This window comes from Triturus cristatus, chromosome 1_2, assembly GCF_964204655.1.
Source record: "Triturus cristatus chromosome 1_2, aTriCri1.1, whole genome shotgun sequence".
NCBI lineage: Eukaryota > Metazoa > Chordata > Amphibia > Caudata > Salamandridae > Triturus > Triturus cristatus.
Genome location: NC_140580.1, coordinates 348536644 through 348547063, shown reverse-complemented (window position 1 = coordinate 348547063; position 10420 = coordinate 348536644).

Sequence of the window (10420 nt, the reverse complement as noted above, 5' to 3'; positions counted from 1 at the left end):
GCATTTCTTTCATAGTGACATTAAAACTTGTCCTGGGTATCAGGTTAGGTTTAATGTCACAATGAATTTGATACCTTACAGTACTCAGCTAGGTAGTCCCATTCAGAAGTTAGCCAGGACAAGGGGTCAGCCAGTAACACTGTGTTAGCCAATAGGGCTACTATCCTTTTCACAGCAAAACAACAATTTAGAAGTGTTGCTGTTAAGCCATATATAAAATACATGCCCTACTTAATTATATTCAGCTCTCTGTCCTGGGGTCTATAGACCTTCCTTAGGGGAGACTTACATATATTATGAATGGAAGTGGGGGCTTTGCCATTAGTTTAAAGTTGAATTATGAATGTTACCACTAGCCTTCCAGTCTGCAGTGCCAGGCTGGGAGACATTTTGTACATTGTTACACACAGGGTGACAAATCCATTGCGGCAGCCCTGGGGGGACACTCTGCCTTACATGCCCGAGGTATCTTGGGTACCATATACTAGGGTCTTTTAAGTAAGTCAGTCCTTGCCAATTGGGGATAGCCAATTTGACATATACTTTGTAATTGGTTAGGACACTGGAGTTTAGTTGGCAGGCCTCAGTTCATGCTCAGAGTCGAAAGACCAACAGCTAGTAGTCCAAATGGGGGCAAAAGAAGAGGAAAACTTGCATAAAGCCTTTTGTTTACAAAACCCTTTTTCCAGCTGATATGTAAGGGAGAACTCAACCTCACTGTTGCTGGGTTTTTTCTGACTGTTCAGTGAGGAAGGATGTAGGAAAATTTGCTGACCTATTTCAAGGCCTGATCTGCCTCACATCCTTCTGTCAGGGTCTGTCCCTCTGGGAAACTTACCAACCTCAACTAGTACAGGGCCCAACCTAAACTGTACCTTAACTGGTACTGTGTTTTGACCATCCTTATCTCTTCCCTCTGTTTGGGGCTGTGAGGTGGCTTCCTCCTCTAACCCTACCTTAGCTAGGGCAATACCTATCTGACACAAATAGGGTACCCAACACTTCAGTAACCCCACCATGACCAACAGGGTCAGGGTGCCTACTTTACAACTTGTCACAAGGTCTGTCTCCCACACCATAAAGGCAAGCACCCAACAGAGGCTACTGACCACTGTCAGTGTCTAGAGCCACATCCTGAGCTCTCCACTGACAGGTGGATAGGCTACTCTCATGTGACAGATGTCCTTCTTCCACTCCTCCTTCTGTCAGTTCTCCTGGTTCTGAACACTTGTCTGACTCTCCAGGATCTCCTGGGGTTCAGGAGAGGACTTGCCATTGCCAACTTTGGCGTTCTCCCTTACTGGGATAGACGCCCCTTGCCTCCCTCTGTATCTTGCCAAGAGTAGCATTCCTTTCCTAATTTTATATCTTCTGGGTTAAGACCAACTTCTGGGAGGTCACTGCCTAAGATGCATTCTAGGGGGAGGTCAGGAATGACTACCACCCTATGCCAGCTGAGGTTACCTGTTGAAACCAGCACTTTCTGGTTGGCTAAAGGGATGCTCCCAGCCAGGCAGAACCTACCGCTTCCATCAAGGGCCGGTGATTACACTTGCTATATAACCTGTGCTCACCCTTAGGTAGCTTCGCACTGAGCAGACAGGCTTGCCCCAGAGGCAATGTGTAAAGCAAAGGCACAGCAGTAACACGCGATAAATAGAGAGTCACAAAAAGACTTCAGACAGGATGTATGTGAATAATGTTTAAATTCAACAAACATATTCAATCATTATAAAAATGAACATCATACACTTTTGGGCATAAAATACATTTGAAAATATTGCTAGTAGTACTAGGCCCACTCGTATCGTTATATCAATAGCATGTACACTGTTGAGAATTCCTAATCTAACCCCCCCCCAATAGAGAGAAAGCACCCTTATGTGGTGTGACACACTATCCACTCCAGGCTCACCCTAGCATTCCTGATAATACAGTCCTGCACAGTTATTGGGGATAACTCGGGTCACAACAATATCAAAGATATGTACATACATGAAACGAGAACACTTTTTAGCAGCACCGCAGGCTGGAGCCACATAGGTAAACCCAATGTCATTGCGCTTTTGGCATTAAATCAACATATTATAGGAGCAATGCAGACCAGTATCTAGAATCACAGGCGGTCTGCAGACTATCATTCCTACTCACACACTCTGCACCGCTACACAATGTGACAGGTACCAGCCCAGTCTGTACAGAAGGATTTTACACACATACGCACTGAGCACCCTAATGCGGTGCTACTGGTACCCAGCAAGTCAGTGGATCACACCCTGCAGACGCCATGGCCCCAGCCTCCTTCCCCCTCTGGTTCACCCCAATTGTCCTATACCTCTGGACGGAAGATAACCAGCCCACCTCCAGGATACTAGGCCACACAGGGCTGAAGTTACACCTAGTCTGGGTCCTCGGGAAGCAGGTGGGGACAGGTAGCAAGTTTTAATTAGAGGTAGACGTAAACGAGGGAAGGTTAGCAGCCACTAAGAAAGTTCACTCACAGGTCTCAAAACACTAGAGTCACGCAGACCCTTGACACACCTCCGAAGTATACGAAAGCATTCCTTCAACCCAGTCAATCTCTCTCTCGCTAGTACCTGGTGCCAAGTTGTCTTCGGTAGGGTATCATGTGTAGAGAGGGCTGTTGGTCCGCTTTGATGAGGGTCAAACAACTAATGAAATGCAAGTAATACAGGGAAGCCTCTTGATAGGTTTGTGTCCCGACAATTCAGGCACAGCCTCTAGTGTGTATTGGTATGAGTCGCACCAGACACTTCAGGTCTCAAACATGAAGAGTTGCACATTATTACCTCCATGGAAATGAGGCACAATGACCAGTGCACATTGAAATGGGTTGCACCAGGCAATTCCTTTAACACAATGAAGAGTTGTAAATTCCATACATCCCTGGAAAGAAGGCACCACTTCTGGTGCATGATGTTACAGATTGCACAAGACCAGTCGAGTAACACACACACACGCACAAGTTCAGCAGAGCCACATGAAGTAGAATGAGGCATTACTACGTGTACACTCCCACCTCCGAGGGTTGCACCCTGTGAATTGCACACCATAAGCAATGAGCATGCAGTCGGCATGTCGCACTAGAAAGATGCGCCACGATCAATGAAACAGGTCTCGTAGGGTCCCACAACCAGTGAATCTGCTCACCACGAACTAGACTGTTATGAGTGTCAGGGACCCTGCAGTACAGGAACCACACACATTAGATGCAGCAAGATTTCTCGGTATCCACACTAGACAATCCGGTCTCCAGATACAAGTCTTAGTTCCACGCTCACACTGTGCTGTTGGGATTCAGTAAACAATGTGGGTACTTGAGAAGGCACCTCTCTCCAGATGTCACAGCATGAGGTGGGTTGAGTTTTAACTCCCTCTTTAGGGTTCTGAGGGAACCGCTTTGGCAGGTTTACTACCCCCTCCTGTTCCTTATGTGGGCCTGAATCCCCCTTCTTGGGATCACCTCCTGGATCTTCTTGGGTACTCTTGTCCTAACCCACTCATCAGCTCTCTTAGCCAACACGCTAGGGCTAGGGAGTGTTGACTCTATGAGATGCTGGTGTACTTCTCTGAGGTACAATTTTTGAGTATGTGCTCCTTTACCACCAAATTGTAGCACCCCTCATAGGTATCTACCTTGTAATCCTTGTTCAAGTCTTCCAGTGAATCACAGAGGCATCTACAAAGACCACCCATGTCTGTGTTGATCCCTTAACTTAAGTCTGTACTCATTTGGAGTGAGGCAAAATAGCTCAATGAGGGCCTCCTTTATGTGAATGTCTGACTCTGCCACCTCATCCTCAAGTGCCAACAGCCTATCTCTCCCTACTGTTGGGATCAGTTCCCACAATAAGGACCCCAATCCAATGTTGAATACCCACCCTTCTCAGCCTGTGAGCTCTATCATAGGATGGCAGCTATTTGGCTATGTCATCCCCTTCTACAATCCTAGGAACTATGTCCTTGGGGAACCTGGGATCATAGGCAACACCTGTATGCACCTCTGGTTTCTTGTTGCTGCCACCATGTCCTTTGGGTTTTAGTCCCAACTTGATCCTCAAGGGCCAATCTAATTTCTTCCAGAGCAAGCTGCATCTCCTCAATCTGTAGGAACCTGAGCTGGGCATCCAGATCCTTGGTTCCCCTTTCAGAAGTAAAGCTCTTCTTACTCCCTGATGTGGAGCGAAGCATTGGTTGAATTGTGAAGATCACACTCTAATTGTCCCCCTCAGTTTTAGAAAGATCTCTGCCATATTCTTTATCACCAGTGTCGGGGTGATTCCATCTGCCAGTTGGGCATGGGCTCTCCTTGCCTCCTTCCAAGCTCTAAGAGCTATTTCAAGGTCCTTCTTTTTGGCTGTAAATCCTGGGCTGATCTTCCTACTCCTGCACAGCACCCTTAACTCATTGGTTTTAAGTGTGGGCATGGTGGCCAAGTCAAGTTCTATGTTCTCCATCTTTAAGGAGTTGCAAAACTTTTTGCTACTTGAATGAGGACTGATTGTCAACTTCTCTTTCTCAGAGCGACAGTCCCTTGGATCTACAGAGCTTGGTAGCTTTTGAAACTTTTTGCTCAATGTCAACTTGGCAGGTCCTTTTGGTGGTTGCTAACTTAATAATTGTCTGTTACAGCTAAACGCAAGTTCTGGATCCCACCGTTAGGCACCAATGTGAAGATTGGGGTGTATCATTTGGTGTGGCTGTGCAGCCTTACTGTGGAATACACTCCCAAAAACAGTTTGAGTCCAGTCAAGCTCATCTGGACAGCCTTAAGCTCAACCCTAAGTAGCTATGGCTGTGAGCAGCAAGGCTTGCCCAAAAGAGCTTACTCTAAAACATTTAACAGTACCAAACAACCAAATAAGAAAGCAACTTAACACGAAAGAAAAACAACAACAATTTAAACAAATAGATTATATTTTATGAATTTTTAGAGGCATTTATTATAAAAATCCACCAGAGTATTCTACAAAAATAGATTTCTAAAGGTTTTATCACTTTTTCATTCAGCCACAAACAAGCATTGGTCTAATTAAAGTTTGAAATTTTTTGTAAAAGTCAGTTTGGCTACTTTGGCCCGGTTTGGGTGACCAAACCCAACAGAAGATCTGGCACCCAATGGGGTAGATTTGGACAGTTATCCTGCCTCCAGAGTATGTTCCAGTCCAATACCAAACTTTACAACGTGACCGCCATAGACGTTAATGAAGTGGTCTTGATTCTGAGGATACAGGATGAAAAGATGCTCACCGATGTTCCGTTTGTTGTGCGGTCAATGAGGGTGCCTTCGTAGTGATTCTTTGGTCCACAGCTCTTGTGAAGTGACTTTGGCCCAGAGATTGGAGTCCCTCTATGTCCTCTTCAAGACCGTTGAAGGGCTGCTGTGGCTGGTCTACCGGTCTCCCTCTACAGTAGTCACAAAATAATCTTTGGGTGGATGCTAGAGTCCCTCTTGAAAACCAATCTTGACTCTGACAACACTCCTGGGTCTGACTGACTCGGGTGTAACTTTTGGCTGTTGAGCATCAATATCTTACGGCACCCAGTGGTAGTTAGCACCAATTCCTCTGAGGTGGCTACCAACTTGCAGGTTTGGGCTTTTTCAGCTTTAATGTCCCTGGTGCTATTCCAGGGGGGCAGCCAACTAATCTCTAGTTACTGCTTCAGTCTCGGGCTGGGGATGACTTTCCCTGAGCCAGGACCCCCATGTACAGTCCTAATTTCACTTGCCCAAGGTGCAGCAGGTGCAGTCCAGCAGGCAATGTAGCTTCTCTTTATGCAGTCCAGGGGGCAGCAGGGCAGTCTATCTTCAGTCCGTGTACCAGGTCTGACGTGATCTGAAGTGGAGGGTGCCAAGAGTGCCATTCTTATTCTAAGAAAGTGCCCTAGGGGGACAATACGGTCACTAGCAAATAAGATACCAGACTACCTCCCTCTTGGTGACAACTTTCCAGCTATGTATGGCCTCTAGCAATCCCAGTGTACGCTATGACGCCCCCTCTCCAGATGTCGGGACCCTTTCTCGGATGTCATGAGCGTGGTAGCCCACCCTAGAGGTGTGGGTACCTTAGGGCTTCACATGCCCATGAGAAAACCTGTTTGGGCACTGGTTTTCCTCTCTGTCTCTGACTCCAGCCTGTGTACCTGAACAAATGGCAGCCCCTCAAGAGTGTGAATGCCATCTGCCCACAAAGGCAGCTTTGCCTTTGAAGTTCAGCTTTTGGGCTGCCACCCGGAGTGGCTTCCTGTGACGTGGAGGTAACACCTCACCCTGTAGCAGGCTGCTATTTTTCCTAAGCCAGGTAGTCATTCACACTATCCCCTGGGCAGACAGAATTCTGTCTGTTGGTTAGTGCCCTTGAAAGACTACTAGACAACTGGGTCACAGAGTGGCAACTTTCTAAAAGTTGCATTTCTGTAGTAGTGACATTAAATTCGTCCTGAGAATCAGCTTGGGTTTAATGCCATAGTTAATTTGATACCTTATAGTACCAGTAAATAGCTAGGGAGCCCCGTTCAGAAGTTAACTTGGCTGAGGGGTCAGCTGGTAACCCTGTGTTCATCTATGGGGCTAGGAGCCTTTCCACAGCAAAACAACAACCTAGAAGTCTTGCTGTTAAGACACATATCAAATATATGTCCTAATAATAAGATATAACTCCCTGCATTAGGGCTCTATAGGCCTTCTGTTAGACCTGCCATCTTTTGGCGGGTTTCCCCTGTCTTTTTACTTTCTGACCTCCCGGTTTTGACTATGATTTTGCTTGTTTAGTGTCTCTACCCACTTTCTGATTGCTGTTCAGTGTTTAAGTGCAAGTGCTCCTGTTGTACATTGTTATAATGTATTGGTGTTTCCATGATTGGCATATTTGATTTACTGGTAAGCCCCTAGGAGTGAGGCAGGGCCTGTAACTCAAATGCTACAAGTGGGCCTGCCGCACTGATTGTGCCACCCACATAAGTAGCCCTGAAAAGGTATCTTAGACCTGCCACTGCAGGGTCTGTGCGCAGTTTCTAACTGCCATGTCGACCTGGCAAGTGCACCCACTTGCCAGGCCCTAACCTTCCCTTTTTATGTCACCCCTAAAGAATGCCCAAGGTACCCCTGTGGGACTGGTGCTGTGTTTGTTAAAGGTAGGACATGCACTGGTATGCCTGGCATGTCCTGGTGGTGAATTAAAGTGCATTTCGTTTTTCACTATGGAAGGGCTATCTGTCCCATAGGGCAGAATGGGAGTTTTACTTATAGCAACTTATAAGCATAACTTCCCATTGGGACAGGATAGGGAAATGGAGTTTAGTATTGCTTAGACTCAGAATGGAAAAATGCATCTTTTAGAAAAGATGATTTTTGCATTCCGTGTTTGAAAATACCACTTTTAGAAAGAAGGTATTTTCTTGCCTAGCCATCCTGTGTGCCTTCAGCTGGTTTTGTGGATTGACTGTCTAGTTTAGGAGTGACAGTGGCTGAGTATGTGCATTCTCTTCAGACAGCCACTGAGGGGTCGATGTGTGCCCTGCCTTTCCTGGATGAGTCAGGGCTGGGCTGAATAGTGATGGGCTTCATTTAGAGTAGTGGGAGGAGATTTCCTTGCACCTGAAAGGGCTTGGTCTGCCTTGAACAATTCTGTCTCCACCTCCTGCCAGGAAGATGGGCCAGAGAGGGCTGAACTTATTTGGGCTAAGCACACTCTTTGCCTGAGAGAACAAAGGTATTTTGAGTATAAATATTGGGGCCCAGACACCAGAACTTTAGAACTCGCAGGAATCAAGGAACCTGCCAAGAAGAAGAGCTGGAAGAGCTGCCAGGAGGAGTACTGCCCCTATGATGTGTTGTTGCTTTGTTGGGTTGGCCTGCAGTTGCTGCTTCTGCCTTGGGCAGTGAAAGGACTGGACTGAACTTTCCTTACTTGTGCTGAGAATCTCCAAGGGCTTGAAGTAGAGCTTGCCTCCTGTTCTGAAGTCTCAGGGATGGCAAAGACTTCACCAACCTCTGGGTACTGCTTCTGAACAGCTGTTTCAGTTGCCACAGAGAAGGGAAAAGCAACTGACTCCATCACCCACTCCATCGCTGGCTCCATTTCCTGAAGGCACCACAGAAGGCACCACCGCAACTCGCACCGCAACCCTGGTCTCACCGACTACGGTAACCGCCACCAATGAGCAGCAGCTTGCACCGTGACCTGTGGGCACCGTAGTCCGCACTGCCTCGCTTCACTTTGCCATCCTTGTCTCACCAACACTGTTGCTGCCTGCTGACTTTGACACTCGTGACCACATCGTGGACGGGGGCACCGCTCATGAGTTTCATGATGCACTGCCTCGTCCCACACAGCAGACTGGGCTGATCAATGCCAGCTCCCGCTAACTGGCTCTGTTGCTTGCACCACAACCTGTCAGCACCCCATCGAGCACTGCCTCTCCTTGCCCCAAAAGCATTGGTCTCACCAACGCCGTCTGGACAATCGTCACTGAGCCGCTGCCTGCACCACATCGTGAGGGCACCACACCCTGTGCCGCTTCCAGTTAGCAACGACCCTGTGACGGTTGCCACGATCGGCTCACACTAATATCCCAGCCGCAACGAGAAAGGTACTGTTCATGAGTCTGTCCATGCTTTAGCTGGCTCGTACCGACACGATTGGCTGGAACAGTTAGACTCTGTTGTTTTCAGCATTACGGTAGCCCTGGATGGCGCTACGGACTCGGAAGGACAGTGTTTTTGATGTATTTCTGCAATTTTAAGGATATATTGAAAAGTGTATACTTTTAAGTACTGTATGTTGGATTCTAATCGTTTTGGTCTTGTTTTGGATATATAAAAATATTGGATATTTTTCTAAACTGTTGTGGTGTCCTTTTGTAGTGTTTTCACTGTATTACTATTGGGTATGTGCAAATGCTTTACACACTGCGTCTGAGGTATGCCTGACTGCTCGTGCCAGGCTACCAAGGGGGTGAGCAGGTGTCAATTTAGGAGTGTAACTACCTTACCCCGACTGCCAAATTTGTCCCAGCTCCGTGCTCCGACATTTTTGCGTAACATGCCCCCTAGTCTCATCGGTTGTAAGAGAGAAGTGCCATCATGAGATTCATACAGATCCAGTATTTTAGACAGAGGCCCGGATAGGCGACCTGTTGATCACGTTCTTGTCCAGGTCTCTTAGTATTCCTCTTCTATAGTGTTAGTGCAGTTAAAACTAAGGGTGGGCGTAGTGGGGCTACGTGAAGCAGCGCGTAGTGTGCCCAAATCTACGCACACTCACGCGCTCCGCGTAGTCCCACTACGCGCCGCTCGCCTCCCGCCCACCCTCCTTTTAAATAATAGCCTGCATGTCAAATAATTAAAAGTAAAGAGACTTACCTGAAGCGTGGCGTCTCCGGGGCTCCCTCTTCCTCGTTTCCAACTTCTTGTGACAAATGCGCATGCGCGGACGCCCACGCATTGCGCTGCCTGCTTCGCCTACTTCAAAAACTGCGAAGCAGGCAGCGCTACGTACACTACGTGGGCTAAGCGTAGTGTAACGCCCAGGGTTAGTTAAAACGACCTGCTTCAAAGGACAACCTTACTTATTAGCAGTTTCCTATAGCATTGTCTTCACTCAAATGGTGGCAATGCTCTTCATAGCAAACACAAGGAGATGATGGACGGAGCAGGGAAACTTTTCAGACACTCACCCCCAGTCACAGATTTGGGTTGAATCCATCATCATACTTTAGCTCACTTTGCCACCTCAGTTCAGACCCAGATATATGCAAATCAGTCTTGACCATGTGCCTCATGGGAACAGTCCAGCCCAAACTGCCAAGCCAGGTCTTCCCTGAACCAGATACAAGCATCCTTTGACCGGTTTCGGGGTAACACCCCTCCTCAGCAAGGCTAGCTTGAATCCAGTGGCAAAGTGAGCAAGGGACCCACGTCTTGGCATACCCTGCCAACTTAGGGCAAACAAAGCAAACACAAGGAGATAATTATTATTATTGGAGTTTGTAGAGCACACAGCTACCCCCAACAGGGGTGTCCCGGCACTGAGGCAGACTGCAGCAGACAGGCGGAAAGAGAAAACTAGGTACTAGTAAAAAAACAGGTTTTCAGCGTACGACGAAAAGTAGATTCTTACACTGATAGGTGGATGGAAAGTGGCAAGGCATTCCATACTTTCGAAGTTCTGACCGCAAAGGCTCTGCCACCCGTCCTGGCCATGCGAAAATGAGAAATGGCAAGGAGAATGCAAGGTCCGGTTGTGATGGTAGTTTTGAAGTCTAGCTTTCAGATAAGATGGGCCAAGTCCCCGGTAAACCCTAAATGCCAGGGTAAGTGCCTTGAATTCAATGCCCTTGACAATAGGTAACCAGTGCAAGGTCCGCAGGTGGGGGAGATGGAGTGGCGGAGAGGTAT